Here is an 18,257-nt window from a genome sequence, read left to right as displayed (position 1 = left end):
CATAAAAACATAGTTCCCCCATCTCTGAATTAGAGCTAAAGGCTTGGTTGACCAGCAGAGTATAGGCTAAATTTCATTCCCCTACAAACACCCCTTGTGTAGGGCTGAGAGTGTTGCCGAAAGCTCAGTCCTCGTCCCCAATGCCAATGCAGTAATGAGGACATGGATTTGAGAAAAAAGAAAAAGAAGGTGTATTGCTTTGCTAGCAAAAGAGAAACACGGGGCTTCTGCCCATTGGCAGGAACAGGGGGATTTTATAGAGGTGATTCAGGAAAAAAAAATAAGCTTAGGGAGAAGACATCAGGAAAAAGATCAGGGAAAAGAAGTATAGGGAAAAGAAGATCAAGGGGGAAAAGTAGATCAGGGGAGGAGAAGTTTAGGGGAAAGAAGACTGGGAAAAAGAAAAAAACCACAAGGGATATAGTCAACACATCAATGAATCCCTGTTACAAGAGGGCAGACTGCAGCTCAGAGAGACTTTGCTAAAGTACAAAGTAGGCCTCCTATGATCACAACCTTTGCTGCCCACCATTCACCACACAAAAAGAGAGGCCACTGACCTCGCTAAGCCCTTGCAGAGCAGCCTAAGACCATCCTTTCAACAATCAGGGAAATTGGGTTTTAAGGACTAGACCCACGGGACACAGTGGCACATGCCTATAATCCCAGTGTCTCAGGAGGCTGAGGCAGCAGGGTTGCAAGTTTGAGGCCAGCCTCAAGAACTTAGTGAGACCCTGTCTCAAACTAAAAAATAAAAATAGCTGGGGATATAGTTCAGTAGTAAATAACTCTAGTGATTAATCTCCAGTACATAAAAAAGAAACTAATTAATTAAAAATTAAGGCCTTGGGGCTTGGGTTGTGGCTCAGCAATATAGAGTGCTTGCCTGGCATGTATGAGGCACTGGGTTCAATTCTCAGCACCAGATGTAAATAAATAAATAAATAAATTCATCAACAACTAAAAAAATATTTTAAAAAATTAGGGCCTTCTCACTCAGGCTTCTAATAGAGTCACTCTGGGCAACAATAAGAGAGTTCTATTTTTTTTTTTACTTTGTTGGTTGGTTGGTTGGTACTGGGGATTGAACCCAGGGGCACTTAAATACTGAGCCATAACCACAGCCCTTTTTTTTTGTATTTTATTTAGAGAAAAACTCGTTGAGTTGCTTAGGGCCTTGTTAAATTACTGAGGCTGACTTTGAACTTGCAATCCTCCTGTCTCAGCCTCCTGAGCTGCCTAGATTACAGGCTTGCACCACCACGCCTGGCTGAACAGCGTTCTTTAATGCAAATGACACCAACATCCCTCAGCAATCATCAGCCTCCACTAGGCCTCTCCAGGAATTATCTTTAATAACCAAAGACAAGGCCTCTATCCACCTTGCAAGAATACAACCTTACACATGCCCACCCCAACTTATCCCAGTGGCCCATCTGGGCCATTCACCTAAAGACAAATGCTTGTCTTATTTATACTTTTAAAGCAAAAATTGGGATTATTCAATAGACATTGGGCTGTAACTTGTTTTAGTTCCCAATTAACACACCAAGACACATTTTACATAAAATTCTGTTACTTTCCTGGCCCCCAGGGCCTTACACATGCTAGGCAAACACCAAGTTATACCCCCCAGCACATTTTATTTTTATTTTGAGATAAGGTCTCACTAAATTGCAGAGGCTAGCCTCACACTTGCTATCTTTCTGCCTTAGCTTCTAGAGTAGCTGGGATTATGTGTATGTGCCACTATACATAGCTACATTTTCTTTCCTTTTTTAAAATGTTTCCTTTTCCTTGGTTTAATCATTGTTTCTCCTTTCTTTTCTTTTTTTTTTTTTTAGAGAGAGTGAGAGAGAGAGAATTTTTTTTTAATATTTATTTTTTAGTTCTCGGCGGACACAACATCTTTGTTGGTATGTGGTGCTGAGGATCGAACCCGGGCCGCACGCATGCCAGGCGAGCGCGCTACCGCTTGAGCCACATCCCCAGCCCCTCTCCTTTCTATTTACTTAGAAAAGAAAAACTTTTTTTTTTTTTGGTACCAAGGATTAAATTCAGGAATGCTTAACAGCTGAGCCACATTCCCAGCCCTTTTTTATATTTTATTAGAGACAGTTGCTCAGGACCTCACTAAGTTGCTGCGGCTGGCTTTGAACTCAGGATCCTCCTGCCTCAGCCTCTGAAATTGCTGGGATTATAGGCGTGCACCACCACACCTGGCTATTTAGATTTTTATGATCCTCTTTAAAGTCATGTACAATTACACACAGCAGTCCTATTTGTACCTATAGCTAAATCTTCCCAAACTATCCAATATATTTGGTACCAGGGATTGAACCCAAGGGTGTTTAACCACTGAACCACATCCCCAGCCCTTTTTTATATTTTTATTTAGAGACAGGGTCTCACTAAGTCCTTAGGACCTTGCTAAATTGCTGAGACTGGCTTTGAATTCATGATCCTCTTGCCTCAGCCTCCAGAGTTGCTAGGATTACAGGACTGCACCATCACAGTTGGGTCAATATGTTTTTTGTTTTGTTTTGTTTTGTTTTGTTTGTTTTTTTTGAGAGAGAGGGGGGGGAGAGGGAGGGAAGGAGGGAGGGGGAGGGAGAGAATTTTTTAATATTTATTTTTTAGTTCTCGGCGGACACAACATCCTTGTTTGTATGTGGTGATGAGGATCGAACCCGGGCCGCACGCATGCCAGGCGAGCGCGCTACCATTTGAGCCACATCCCCAGCCCCTCAATATGGTTTTATATGCAGTTAAAGTAATAGATAATCTGACAGTTCCTTTTTTTTCTCAGAGCCCTCTGTCCTCCTACTCTCATCTCCTAAGTCAGTTCTTCTCCCATGCTTCCTCTTTCTTGATTTACTCTCTAGTTTTAGTGGAACATGCCCTCTAGTTACTTCCTGAGAGTGTATGCATAGGAGAAAAAAAATTTAAAAGTTTTTTTTCTTTTTCTCACATTTTTATTAGCACATACTGATAAGACTTTTTTGTTACATATTCATATATGTACACAACACACAATATATAACATAATTTGGCCAATATCACTCCCCAGCACTTGGGAGGAAAAAAATTTGAGCACTGTGTGTCTGAAAATGTATTTGTTTTACCCTAATAATCAATTGATGTGTTAACTGAATATAGAATCATATGTTGTAAATTACATTTACTACAAATTTTGAAGGCATTGTCTTTCAGTGTTACTGATTTCTTTTTTTTTTTTTTTTTCCGCACTGGGGATTGAACTCAGGGGGCACTTGCTCACTGAGCCACATCCCCAGCCCTATTTTGTATTTTATTTAGAATCAGGGTCTCACTGAGTTGCTTAGTGCCTCTCCATTGCTGAGGCTGGCTTTGAACTCACAATCCACCTTCCTCAACCTCCTGAGCCACTGGGATGATAGGCATGTGCCACCACGCCCAGCTCCTGATTTCCTTTGAGAAGGCCAATGTCATTCCTAGTCCTGATTCCTTATATGGAACCTTTTATTTTTTTTCCACCCCTGGAAGCTTTTAAGGTCTTTCCTTTAACTCTAGTATCCTGAAATTTCACATTGGTATGTCTTTATGCAGGCCTTTTCTCACTCATGTTTCATGTTTTACAAATAAAACAGTTTATTATTTCTCTGACTAAGCTTATTGGAATAGAAGCACAGTGGGTTTTTTTTTTTTTTTAAAGGAAAGTGGCAGGTTGGTATGTTGTTGTTTTTTTTTTTAAGAGAGAGAGATAATTTTTTAATATTTATTTTTTAGTTATTGGCGGACACAACATCTTTGTTTGTATGTGGTGCTGAGGATCGAACCCGGGCCGCACGCATGCCAGGCGAGCGCACTACCGCTTGAGCCACACCCCTAGCCCAACAGTGGGTTTTTATTTCAGTCTGTTCCCTTCGCTGCCTATTTTCTCCAAGTTCCCCTTTTCTTTTCTTTCTTTCTTTCTTTCTTTTTTTGGTGGGGGGGAATGGGGTAGCCTCTGGCTTTCATGCTGAAACTTCCCTTGAATTGGCTGAAGTCCTTGTTGATTAGTTTATTTTTAAAATAAGGCACCAAATACCTGACTGGAAATTCTGTGTACCTGTGAGAGGGGATGGGCTTGGTTGTACAATGAGTGGATGGCAGGAATGTTTTGTTGGCTATTAGGGATTGAACCCAAGGACACTTCGTGCTGAACTACATCCCCAGTGCTTTTATTTTTATTTTTTAATTTAAAGCTAGGGTCTCCCTAAGTTGCATAGGGTCTCACTAAGTTTCTGAGGCTGGCTTTGAACTTGCAATCCTCCTGCCTCAGCCTCTCGAATCACTGGGATTACAGTTGCTAGTGCTTTTACTGGTGTTAGCTACTCTCATTCAGCTTCCTGTCAGATTTCCATCTTCACAAGTTGTGCTTTCAGATAAGATTTTTCTCCTAGTTTCATGGAAGTTATCTGTCAATCAATCAGTAGGTGTTGGGCTGGGGATGTGGCTCAAGCGGTAGCGCACTTGCCTGGCATGCATGCGGCCCGGGTTCGATCCTCAGCACCACATACAAACAAAGATGTTGTGTCCGCCGAAAAATAAAATAAAAAAAAATTTAAAAAAAATTCTCTCTCTCTCTCTCTTTAAAAAAAAACTTAAAAAGAAATCAGTAGGTGTTTAGCATGTGAGAGGACCTGGATTCAAACTACAGCACCAAAAACAAATGCCACTGATTATTCCATTAAAAACTCTAATTACAATGGGAATAGAAAAATATTTTCTAGCCAGACACAGTGGGTGCACATTTGTAATTCCCACTGACTCAGAAGGCTGAGGCAAGAGGATCTGAATTCAAAGCCAGCCTCAGCAAGTTAGTGAGGCCCTAGGGAACTCAGTGAGACCCTGTCTCTAAATAAAATATAAAAAGGACTTTTGGGATGTGGCTCACTGGTTAAGTACCACTGGGTTCAATTCCTGGTACCAATGACAAAATAAAGAAAAATATTTTCTAAACATAATAAAGGGTATCAAGAGGCCATCTCCAAGGATTGTAATAATGTCATTTCTCCTGAAATTCAGAAATAAAGCACAGATAGATGTCCACTATAGTGTTATGAAGGTTCTGAAATATAATAAGACAAAGAAATGAAATACACTATGTAAGTTTAAAAGAAAAAAATGCAATTATTTGCAGATGATATGATTATATGCATTCAGAATCTAAGAAATGCAACTCCAAGTCTATGTTGTGGATATCTGTTGTTTGTATTTACTCAGCATTCCTTCCTCTCTGCTTCTAGCAATAGCTCTCTTCTTCCTTTGATTTTTCTGCCCCTATTTCACTGTCCTTCTGATATAGTCCTGATGGAACAGGCAATCAATTTCCCCTACTCTTCAGGGCAAAGCACCTAACCTGCAATGGATATATATCATAATATGAAACCTTTCTGGACCCAGTGGCAGTTTCAAAAGGTAGGCATGAGAACCAGACATAAGACTTTCCTTGGAATTTTCCAAAGCAGAGGTAGAGAAGTAGTGTTTCTCTCTCTCTCTCTCTCTCTCTCTCTCTCTCTCTCTCTCTCTTCTCTCTCTCTCTATCTGTATCTGTATCTCTATCTGTATCTCTATCTCTATCTCTATCTTGAACTGTAAGGATGTAACCTCAGAGCAGTTAGAAGCCATGTTGTGTCTCTACCAAATAGAAGACTCTTAGAGAATGAGGCAACACAAGAGAGAAGTTGAGATGAAAGAAGAGATGGAGAACCTAGAGAGTATTTGAGTCCCTGGATCCAGTTGCATCTGCAATCTGTCCTGACCTTCCCAATTACATAAATCAGTCAACTGCATTTTCCTGTTAAGTTTATTCAACTTGGGTTTCTGTCACTTGCAAAAAAGCGTTGTAACAGAAGCTGGGTGTCAGATAAATATACAGATTCCCATAGCTTTCATTTTTTTTCTTTTTTGAGGTATCTTTTGAAGTATTATAAAATAGCCCCTCTCTTTTTGTTTCATTTTCCAGCTTTTTATTTTTTAAATTTTAATATTTTTTAGTCGTTGATGGACCTTTATGTTATTTATTTGTATGTGGTGTTGAGAATCCAACCCAGTGTCTCACACATGCTAGGCAAGCACTCTACCACTGAGCCACAACCCCAGCCCTCATTTTCCAGCTTTATTATAAAATTTTTCAATCATTCAGAAAACATCAAAGTGAACATCAGTATACCCAATACCCTTTTACTGTTATCATGCTATTATTATATTCCAATAAATTTCTCTTTTTCTAGTATAACTGAAACAAAACCAGAAATATTATATCCCATTCACAACAGTGATATGTGAAACACCAACGGCACAAATAAAGTCGCAACAAAATTCTCCTTCTAGACAAAGGAGTAGAAAGGAGCAACCTAGCAACACAGAATTCTAATTTTAATTGATCTACCGAAGCCAAGTACCAAGGAAATAATTCACCAATGCCTGCAATGGCCTAGTGGGGAGCCTAGATTTTCACTCTTGGCAGTCTCTAATGAGACTACCCTTTGTGTCCCCCCAACCCTAGACTTTCACCCTTGGCAATCCATAATGAGACTCCCATTTGTGTTCCCCCAACCCCTCAGTGGAGACCACTTAGTGAGCCTGATGCCCCTCCCCCTCTTGGGGTGGTGTCAGAGAACTTTCATTACTTCCGCCCCCACCCCACAGTAACAGAGTCCTCCCCTCCTCAGTAATGCCAGTTTAGGAACTGTGCCAGTCAGCACAGAACAACCTTGGCTTACTAGTCGACTTGCCATAGACTCTGGGAAGTATATTGCTATTAAATCTTTTTGAGTTTTTATTTTATGCTTTTGTTGCCAAGCTTCGAGCCAACTGGTTTTTCCTCTGCGAGGATTGGCCAGGCCTGCTGTCAATCATCTAAAAGTCTGTTAACTGGTAGGCTTTGGTGGGCGGGACTAGAACAAAGGGCTTTATGTATTAGCTTCTTGTTGGAAGGTCTCTTCAAACCTCTGGTTTAATTGAAGGGATCGGACGTTAGATGGAACAAAACAACAAATTCCTGCGGTGAGAGTGAGCCAAACCACCTTTCTGAGATTGTGAAATGTGGGGAGGGTTATCATTTAGAAACTTCCTGAAGGTAGGCCTGGTTTGGGGCCACAAAACTAAGGGAAGCCGTGTTATTCTCATGTTCTCTTTGTTGTACTAAATTTCATTGTTCCCAAATATTTAGAAGAGGTATGTTAAAAAAATATAGGCTTTACTCATCTGTGATGTGAAGGGAAAAGCATATTAGAATCAATTGTAATTACATATGGCGGGAACTACCCAGTAAAGTGATCACAGAAGGCCCCTTAACCAATGGTACTGTGACTTGAAGAGTTTGGCATAAAACAAATTTAGAGACCTGGTTCAGCTTTCATATGAGATGATATTTTAGATAACCCGGATAAATAGCTGGAGGACACTTTGAGGGAAGTCAATTTGTTTGTTTGTTTGGTGTTTTGGGCATTCAAACCAGTGGGGGCTCAAGCCATTGTAATTTGAAATATCATTTCAGGCTTCTGACTTAGATGTTAGTCTCAACAATGTATTTTCTTTCCCTGATTAGCTTCAAATGGAAGATGAAAAATATAGGAATAGTGCTGGGGGTGGTGGCGTCCGCCTTTAATCCCAACGGCTCAGGAAACTAAGGGCATAATAGACTAAGGCAGGAGGATCCTGTGTTCAAGGCCCCAGCCTCAGTAATTTAGCGAGGCCCCTAAGCAACTCATTGAGACCCTGTCTCTAAATAAAATGTAAAAAGGGCTGGGGATCTGGCTCAGTGGTTAAGCGCCCCTGTGTATGTACAATCCCCAGTGGGTTTAAAAAAAAAAAAAAAAAAAAAAAAACCACGCAGGTTGCGGTGGCGCAAGCTTCCAAAGGTTCAGTAGGCTGAGCCTGGAGGATCCTGAGGCTCTGGAGAGGCGCTTAGCAAATCAGTAAGACCTTGTCTCTAAATAAAATGTAAAAAGGGATGGGGTTGTCGCGCAGGGAGTCAGCGTCCCTAGGTACAATCCCCAGTACTAAAAACAAACAAACAAACAAAAAAAACGACCGGTTTCAGCGAACGCTCCCAACGGCTCCGGAGGCTGAGGCTGGAGGATCCGGAGTACAAAGCCAACCTTAGCAACTGGGGAGGCGCTTATCAACTCAGCGAGAGACCCTGTCTCTAAATAAAATGTAAAAAGGGCTGGGGATATGGCTCAGTGGTTAAGCGTGCCAGGGCTCAATCCACAGTACTAAACAAACAAAAACAAAACAAAACAAAAAACCGCCAGTTGCTGTGGCACAAGCTCCCAACGGCTCAGTGAGGCTGAGGCAGGCGGATCGTGAGTTCCAGCCAGCCTTAGCAACAGGGAGGCGCTTAGCAACGATGAGAATGTAAAAAAGGGCTGGGGATGTGGCTCAGTGGTTGAGTGCCCCTGAGTTCAATCCCTGGCACCAAAACAAACATGGCAGTATAATTAGAAGGGGTAAAAGAGAGGAGTGTGATTAGCAATCAGTTGGTTCAGAAATTAGTCAATGAATCTATAAAACCATTTAGATATGTGGGAGAGGATTGCTCCAAAAGTGAATTCTCTGTTTTCTAACATAGCCCTAAAAGATAGAAGATGTCTCACTCATCTGAATCAGGAGAAATGAATGAGGATCAGGCACCCTCAGAAGGCAATGGTGAGTAAATTGGCTAGTAAAGCTTAGAGTTAAATGTGAATAATTGTTGACAATAGGTTTAGGAAGCATAAGTAAATTATAAAGAAATTATACCTAAGAAGATCAAGCACAGTGAAACAAACATAGCAAGGTGGAAGTAAATTTCTCCAGAAAAATTTGGCATGAGGCAATGGTGGTCAAGAGGGCACTTCTTGTTTTATAATGAGTTATTCTTGTTTTACAATGAGAATGAAGTCATGTAACATTTTGGCAAACTCAAGTTTGATAAAATTTAGTGTTGCTAAGGGTGTGGAGCAATAAACATTCAGAAGATGAGATTACATATTGGGACAATATTTCCAACAGGTGTCATGGCAGTCAAAATTTTAAATATATATTTCCCTCAAACAAATTCTACTATTTTGAATATATGCTCAGAAATACTTTTGTACATGCACATAAATAGATGTTGCAGGATACTCATTGCAGCATGTTTATAGTCACAGAATATTGGAAATAACCAAATATCCCCCAATAGAGGAATGGTAAAATAAAATGTGGTATATCTTTACTATGAAATAATATGCAGCCCAGCCCTTAAAAAGAATGAGGTTGATCTCTATACACTGTTGTGGAAATATCTTCAATTTCTATTAAGTGAAAAAAGCAAATGATATAGCTATATATATAGTAATGATACCATTTTTGTCTAAAATACCAAAGCTTCCTGTTTGTGTATGAATACATGTGTATACACACATATATATGCACATGTATATAAATGCCATAGATGGTGAAGGAAATGCACCAAATTTAACAGGGAAAGGACACTTATGCTTTTTATCCTATATTCTACTATATTGCTTTTTTTTTTTTTTTTTTTTTTTTTTGTAGTGGGGATTGAACCCAGGGTGCTTAACCACTGAGCCACATCCACAGCCCTTTTTATATTTTATTTTGAGACAGGGTCTCATTAAATTGGTAGGGCCTCACTAAGCTGCTGAGGCTGACCCCAAACTTGTGATGCTACTGCCTTAGCCTCCTGAGTCACTGAGATTACAGGTGTCCACCACCATGTCTAGCTTTGATTTTTTTTTTCTTACAAGAAGAATGTTTATGCATCATTTGTACAAGTAAACAAAAGTGAAAGGTATGTACTATGTAGGAAGTATATACTATGTAGCACTTTCCAAACACAATTAAAAGGGAAAGTCAGTTCAGCAAAAGTAAAGAAAAGGGAAAAAGAAACAATAAAATGCGATAGACTTTTTTAAAGTGATAATTTTTTAAAAAGTGATTGGATAGGGCTGGGGATGTGGCTCAAATGGTAGCATGCTCACCTGGCATGTGTGCGGCCCGGGTTCAATCCTCAGCACCACATACAAACAAAGATGTTGTGTCGGCCAAAAACTAACTAACTAACTAAATAAATATTAAAATTCTCTCTCTCTCTCTCTCTCTCTCTCTCTCTCTCTCTCTCTAAAAAAAAGTGATTGGATAGGATACACACACACACACACACACATATAGTATATTATGCTCTCCTTAGAAATAATAAGGTAGATCTATGTGTACTAATAAGGACAGATATTTGTGATAAAATATTAAGGAAGGAATAAATAAATAAAGTCATAGAACAGTTCATATAGTGTGAACTCTTTTAAGGGGTGCCAGAGATTGAATCAAGGATCTCACACATGCTACGTACACATACACCAGCCCCCACACCTTGTTTTGACAATTCTGGGGATTAGACCCAGGGGCACTTTATCACTGAACTACACACCCAACCATTTTTTAAAAAATTTGAGATAGGGGCTGGGATGTGGCTCAAGCGGTAGCACACTCGCTTGTCATGCGTGCAGCCCAGGTTCGATCCTCAGCACCACATACAAACAAAGATGTTGTGTCCACCGAAGACTAAAAAATATTAAAAATTCTCTCTCTCTCTCTCTCTCTCTCTCTCTCTCTCTCTCTCTCTCTCTTAAAAAAATTTGAGATAGAGTCTCACTAAGTTGCCCAGGCTGACCTTGACCTTGAGATCCTCTTGCCTCAGTGGCTGGGATCATAGACATGCACCACAGCTCCAGATTATAAAAATGTCTTTGATCAGCAAACCAGTAATTGAGGATTATTTTTGAAGAATGGGTTTAGTTTGGGAGCCAGGAGTGAGAGGAGAAGAGATGATACTTTACTTTGTACTCAAAAGTTTGTTGAGATCTGGACATTGCTAAATGTACATACATTCATAGTATTCCCTTCCCTGTTAGAAGCCTTTTAGTGATTACATAGGACCTACTGGATAGAACACAAACTCCAGGATGGCATTTGTTCTGAACCCCACCTGCCTCTGTCTTCATCTCCCACTATTTGTATAGACCTACTGCACATCAGTCACCCAGGATGGTAATGTTTATGTATGCCTAAATGGTACATGATCTTTCTCATGCATTTGTCTTTGCATACACTATTTTCCTTTTGATATATTTCCAGATATCACCATCTTGATGCTACAAATTAATTTTGGATTTATATGATATGATTAATATACATATTACAACAACCCCCATTATGTGGACCATAGAAAGTCCATTCTTCACCAGGTTGGGGAATATGCCCCTCCTCCCTGAGTAATTTTAGGGAATGTACAAAACAATCTTTTAAATTTTTTTTTTAGTTGTAGATGGACACAATACTTTTATTTATTCATTTACATATGGTGCTAAGGAGTAAACCCAGTGCTTCACACATGGCAGGCAAGCGCTCTACCACTGAGCCACAACCCCAGCCCCTATAAGACAATTTTTTTTTTTTTGGTGGTGCTGGGGATTGAACCCAAGGCCTTTTGCATTCAGGGATACAAGACAATCTTAAATGTTCCAAAAATCAGCACTAGTTGTCATTTGCTTTCTCTGTCAGTTATTTTCTCCAACCATCAACATATTCTAGCCATCAACAGGTTGCAACTTGCTTTGAAAATCTTTAAGTAATTTTAATACATATAAAAGAATATGTATTGTGTATAATTTATTAAGAATAATCAAATGATAGGGCTGGGGTTATTGCTCAGTGGTAGAGTGCTCACCTAGCATGTTCGAGGCCCTGGGTTTGATCCTCAGCACCATATAAGGTATATCCTCAGCACCATAAAAGGTATTGTGTTCACCTAAAATTAAAAATATACATATATATTTAAAAAGTTATAAAATTATATTTATATTGTGATTTTCTTTTTTTTTCTTTTTCTTTTTTTTAAAGAGAGAGTGAGAGAGGAGAGAGAGAGAGAGAGAGAGAGAATTTTTAATATTTATTTTTTAGTTCTCGGCGGACACAACATCTTTGTTGGTATGTGGTGCTGAGGATCGAACCCGGGCCGCACGCATGCCAGGAGAGCACGCTACCGCTTGAGCCACATCCCCAGCCCTTGCTTTTTTTCATATAACATTTGTTCTAAACTTATAGCTTATAGCTACACTCCATTTATCTTTCAATGCTGCATAGTATTTCTTTGTATGATTATCAACGAATATTATCTTGCCATCCTTCGATGTCTATATTATTGATAGTAGAGATTAGGAATAGAAATTCTTAACATGTTTTAGTTTTCTTTCTCCTTTGTGCCACACACAACTAAACATTTTCCCACTTAGTATATTCAAGTGCAAAGATCAGCAATTTTCTTTCCTGTAAAGGACTAGATAGAAATATTTTTGGCTTTGCAGGGTATATTTGATCTCCATTAAAACTCTGAACTTGGGGCTGGGATTGTGGCTCATCGGTAGAGCGCCCACCTAGCACAGGTGGGACCCGGGGTTCGATCCTCAGCACCACATAAAAATAAAGGCATTTTGTTGTGTCCATCTACACCTAAAAAATAAATATTTAAAAAAAAAACAACTCTGAACTCTATTGTTTTAGCACAAAAGCAACCACAGAAAATATGTACATGAGGGGGTTGGGGATATAGTTCAGTTGGTAGAGTGCTTGCCTTGTATGCACAAAGCCCTGGTTTCAATCCCCAGCACCACAAAAAAAAAAAAAAAAAGAAAAAGAAAAAGAAAATATGTACATGAATGAATATGGCAGTATTCCAATAAAACTTTACACAAACAGGCTGGGATTGGTCCATGGGCTATAGTTTCCCCACCGTGGTCTAGTTCATATAAATTCGTATAGTATTGTCCAGTATTATGGTCCTATTATCATCCTTGTCTTAATTTCCCATGTTTCAGCACCTCTTCCCTTTTGTGGGTCTCAGTAATTTCTTTTTTTTCTTTCATTTTCATTTTTTGTAGTTGTAGATGGACAGAATACCTTTATTTTATTTATTTTTATGTGGTGCTAAGAATTGAACCCAGTGCCTCAGGCATGCTAGGCAAATGCTTTGCCACTGAGCTACAGCCCTAGCCGGGGTCTCAGCTATTTCTATGGCTGAGCCCAACCTTAAGTCTATTTCTTAAACCAGTATGGCTCAAGGCAGGAAGTATTATCAATAGCCACAGCTCCAACAGCAAATATGGTATGAGTAATATTTGGTACTAAGAGGCCTAGGAATTGATGTACAAGATTTGAGACTTGGATGCTTTCTTTTTTAAAAATAATTTTTTGTAGTTGTGTATAGTCAGCATGCCTTTATTTTGTTTGTTTATTTTTATGTGATGATAAGGATGAAACCCAAAGCCTCAACATATGCTAGGCAAGCACTCTGTCACTAAGTTACAGCCCCAGCCCTGGATGCTTTTTTTTTTTGGGGGGGGGGTACCAGTGATTGAACGTAAGGGCACTCCATCACTGAGCCACATCCCCAGCCCTATTCTGTATTTTATTTAGAGACAGGGTTTCACTGAGTTGCTTAGCGCTTCGCTTTTGCTGAGACTGGCTTTGAATTCACAATCTGGCTGGATGCTTTCTTTATTTTCCTCTTTAGCTTTCCAGAGTCTGGTTAGGACTGAAGCTATGTCCTAATAAACTGGTCTCCTTACAATTTCCTGAATATGACTCTTTTACCCTTAGGACTTAAATGCACTCCCTGTCTTCCTTCTTTGTGCTCTGGGCTCCATTTCACTTCCCTAGCCTTCTAATTCCTGCCCACCCTCCAGGCTTTAAATTGAATTTCTTTTTCTGGAAGTAATTCTTAACTCCCTTCCCTTCCCCTTTTCTGCCCCACCCTCTCTACTAGGCTGGGCCAGGTGTCCTCCTTTATGTTCCCATAGTAGCCTTTATTACTCTGTCTTGTAATTGTCTGCCTCACCCACTAAGCTAATTGAGAACCGTTGAGGTCAAGGGTTGTCTGTATGCTCAGCGACTGGATCATAACGGGTCTTCAGGCAAGGTTTGTTCAGTGTTTGCCTGGATTTAGCCAGGAGAAAGAGCTGCTTTCTATGTCCTGTGAAGATCAGCCACGGAATGGACTGATACTCTAGAAACTGATACTCCAAAATGCTCCTCTATCCTGAAATGTTCATTGCCTGCTACTTTGTCCTGCCTTCTAGATGATGGCCTGAACTTCATCTAAGCTTGGTTTCCTTTTGGGCCTTGTGATTTGGCTCATCTCAATAAAGGATTTACTTTATTCCTCATTTTTGTTCTCCTGGTGAGTGGGGCTCTGAATGCCTTTTCCTAACTTTCTGCCACTTAAGACTGTTATATGACATGTCTTATTAAATTGTAAGCTATGAAAGGCACTATATTTGAAGTTAGTGAATAACTGGATTTAAGTCTGTACATTGCTTTGTGACTTTGGTAAATAGTGTGTCCTTTGCTGAACCTGTTTCTCATCTGTAAAATGGGGATGATACTTCACCTTATCTCATGTGTTACTATGAGGATAAAATAAAATTGTATGTGAAAGTGCTTTGAAAAACTAACATCAACTACCAATGGAATTTTGTATTGGTTCAGTATTTCCTCATGGCATCTAACACCATGCCTTGCTGAGAGTACTTGCTCAATACATTTTTGTTGAATGACTAAATGAATTGGCAAGAGAAATAATGCTGTTTGTGGGAATAAAGGGCATTTAACAGAATCAGGAAAAATAGATAACTTGGTAATGGAAACTTCCATATGGTGAGTGGTAATTCAGAAGGTGGGCATTTATCAGAGAGCTCTAAACCTATATTCCTAATGTCTATTCTTTGCTTTACTTATGAAAAATATGTAAAATTTACTTTAATATAATTTTGGAAGTTGAGATAAGCTGTCAGACTTGACTAGACCTTTAAGTGTATACTCATTACAGAGCAGGCTTGGCACTAGGCAGTAATACTGTGAGGTTAGCAAAATGGACTCTCAGAAATCCTTCCTTCCTTGTAGGTGATCTTACTTTTCTCCACTCCCCATTGCAGCCCCTTCTACTAAGGTTTACCTTCAGGCACTTAGGACTGTTTTTCTAAGGGGGTCTCACAAAATTGCCAAAGATGACCTTGAAATTCCAACCCTCCTATGTCAGCCTTCTGAGTAGCTGGGATTATAGGCGTGAAGGCTGTCCAAATATTTAGAACTTTATTAGCCAAGAGGCATTCACCTTAGAGGGAAGAACTAGGTCCCTTGGCTAATTTAAATTTGAGAAAGATTCCTAGAGAGGGAGACATTGTTTTACCAAAGGGGTGAATAAGTAATTGTGAAATTTTAGGCATTAAGTTATGAAGTTTTAGGTGTGAAAGGGTTTATCAGCCCCACCAGGTTTTGTTTATTTCACCTGCAGCTTTGTTCTTTCAACCTTGGAGGCACATGGAATCACCTGGCATTCTTAATACTGATAATTGAGGCCCTACACATAAGAGATTCTGGTTGAATTGGATAGGTTTGGACCTGGGCATTCATGGTTTTTTTAATACTCCCCAGGTGATTCTATTGTGTAGTCAGAGTTGGGAACTACTGATTTAAACCCAAATTGGCCTTGCTTTTGAGAAAAAGAAAGACCTTAATGCCATTAGAAGATCAAACATTAAAGCAGGTTTCGGGAGGGGGACTGAAAGTCCTTGATAAAGTGTACAAAAGGTTAAAAATAGGCCCTGCAACTCCATAATAAGTGTTCGGTAGCACCAAAGTGAGAAGTAATCTGTGGCTGGTCTGGTTCCCCACTCCCAGACCCCTGGGGAAAATGGCCTTTCCCTAATTTTTAGTTTTTAAATCTGCTTTCTAGATGGTTCAGAGGTATAACAGTTAAAATCTTTGAGCTAAGGGTCTAAGTACTCAAATGGTTGATGTACCAAGTGAGTCTTCAGTTGATGCAGTAATTTTCCATAGACAATAAAATATTTTATTAAATATGAGTTCTGTGTTATGTTTACATTTTATTTAGTACCATAGGTTCAGTATTTGTTCCTTTTTATAAAGCAACCTCAGGATAGGAAAATGATGTTGACTTCCTCAGCCATCTCATAACAGTCCACTGCTGTTGGTAGCACATAACAAACCCTTATTTTGATATACTATCTCAGTACAGCTTGGTTACCGTCTGTATTTCCAGGCTTTAAAGATGGTCCTTCAGAAAAATTGATAGCGAAACACCAACTACCTTTTACCCAGCAGTTCTTTTTATCTTGACACATTAAGTAACTGGGGATTGAGCCCAATGAATCCAGGGGCATTTTACATTAAGCTACTTACACACCCAGGCCTTTAAAACATATTTTAAAATTTTGAGACAGGGTCTTGCTAAGTTGCTGAGGCTGGCCTTGAACTTGCAATCCCCCTGCCTCAGCCTCAGATTTGCTGGGATTACAGCATGTGCCACAGTGCCTGGCTGTCTCTCTCATTTTTAAGGAAAATCCCACTCACTGGATAACAAGCCTTCCAGGAATGTCTGTCTGTTTTAAAACCTGCCATGAGAAGTTTGGAGAAGAACTAAAACCTAACACCCTGGGGGAATCCCTGTGATCAAAAGAGGAAAACATTTTGTACTCTGCCTTTTTTAGGGAGGTGCTTATAGAAATGGACATTAGGAAAACCAGTCCTCATTTGCATTCTTTCTTTATGCAGATATTTACCTTTATAAATAGGTTGGTTAAAAGAGAGCCAATAATAATTATGCCTCATCTGGCCACATTGTAAAGTTTAATTAATGTTTTTGAGGTATGAGTTGAAATCACAAGATGAAAAGATTCTATATATGGAATATGTATTAAGTGTCCAATCTGCTTTACTCTGATAATGACTATAATTGTATGGTGTTCTATATTATACATCTTGATTATTTGTGGGTTCATGGAGTTAAACCTTGAAAAATATATTTGAATTTGAGTGTTGAGAATGCATTTAAGTCTATTTGGCAAATGTTTGGGTATATTGCATATATGCTTATGTGTTTGCTGGCCCCAAGCAGTTATTCTTGAGGTAAAAGCTGTTTTCACAAAACAACATGGGAAGTTATCTTTTTAAATTGGTTTGAAGATATAAGAAAAAAGTAAGTTCTGGTCCTCACACATCATGTACCTAAGTTGTTTTGTGCCACAAAATGTGAATGTTAAATAAAAATCATCAAAATTACATAAATTAAATAAAAATCATTAAAATTACATAACTCATAAATATGTGAGAGTTGATCTGGAATGAAATAAAGTGAGCTTGTAAAATGTCAAAAGGAATGTAATTATTAATCATTTGAGAAATAGAGAAACAGTTATTCTTTCCACAAAATTCTCCTAAGGATATTTCATGGAGAACTTAAATAGTAGTTTACACTACTGGGTTGTTGAAAGTGAGCTATAGCTCAAGAGCCAAAAGGATCCAGGCTTGGGGCTGGGGATGTGGCTCAAGCGGTAGCGCAATCGCCTCGCAAGCGTGCGGCCCGGGTTCGATCCTCAGCACCACATACCAACAAAGATGTTGTGTCCGCCGAGAACTAAAAATAAATATTAAAAAATTCTCTCTCTCTCTCTCTCTCTCTCTCTCTCTCTCTCCTCTCTCACTCTCTCTAAAAAAAAAAAAAAAAAAAAGGATCCAGGCTTTTCAAATGAAGATGTAACTCAGAAGACTGAAAGGGCTTTGATAATCATTTGAGTTTGGGAGCTATTATTACTAGAATATGTTGAATATTAACAAGACTCAGCTATCCTTTAGGTCAATATAAAAGCTTATCTTTGTATGGCAAACACAACTTTCTCTCATCTTTGTCCATTCCCTTTCAATTGCACCAATACTCATAAATTTAAAAATAGCACATTTAGATTTAGATTTAGAACAACCTTGTGCAGTAGGTCCTGAAAATTAGACAGTTAATCCTCCTTTGTAGAGACACAGCATTATTTCTTTCTCATTCAATAAAGTGTTTAGTAAGTTTTTACCCTGCATTTACACGGTTGTTCAGCATTGTGTGAAATGTAAGACACAGCAAAGGGAGGCTTAATGTTTTAGGTCATCTTTCCTGGCCTTAAGAGCTTACCATCTCATTTTGGGCAGCAAGAACAACATGGTATATTCAAAACAAAAGTGCTTCCATATGTCCTCTTTCTGGCCTTTCTCTCTCTCTTCTTCCTGGGCCTAAGTTCCTTCAGAGCCTTCCTCTCAGCAGGCTGTCACAAACAACACAAAGGTAAGGGCTGATAATCCCCAAGGTAGTAACTTTCCAGGAAGATTTGCATTTTAACCAGGAC

The 18,257-nt window shown here is 39.3% G+C and overlaps 1 protein-coding gene across 3 annotated transcripts in view; it reads right to left on the bottom strand.

Annotated features, from left to right (window-relative positions):
* Window positions 1-18,257, bottom strand: part of MCTS1 (MCTS1 re-initiation and release factor) — a 73,561-nt gene that overhangs the window by 52,384 nt on the left and 2,920 nt on the right. For 2 of the 3 annotated variants that reach the window (XM_081277452.1, XM_081277454.1), the window contains exon 2: window positions 18,047-18,176. The exons of the other annotated variant lie outside the window; for it this stretch is intronic. The gene's annotated coding sequence lies outside the window, so the exon portion shown is untranslated. The remainder of the gene's footprint in view (window positions 1-18,046; window positions 18,177-18,257) is intronic. 3 annotated transcript variants of the gene reach the window in all.

Source organism: Spermophilus citellus, assembly GCF_964194105.1.
Source record: "Spermophilus citellus genome assembly, chromosome: X".
Lineage (NCBI taxonomy): Eukaryota > Metazoa > Chordata > Mammalia > Rodentia > Sciuridae > Spermophilus > Spermophilus citellus.
The sequence above is the reverse complement of the archived record's forward strand: the minus strand, read 5'-3'. Positions and strand labels throughout refer to the sequence as shown.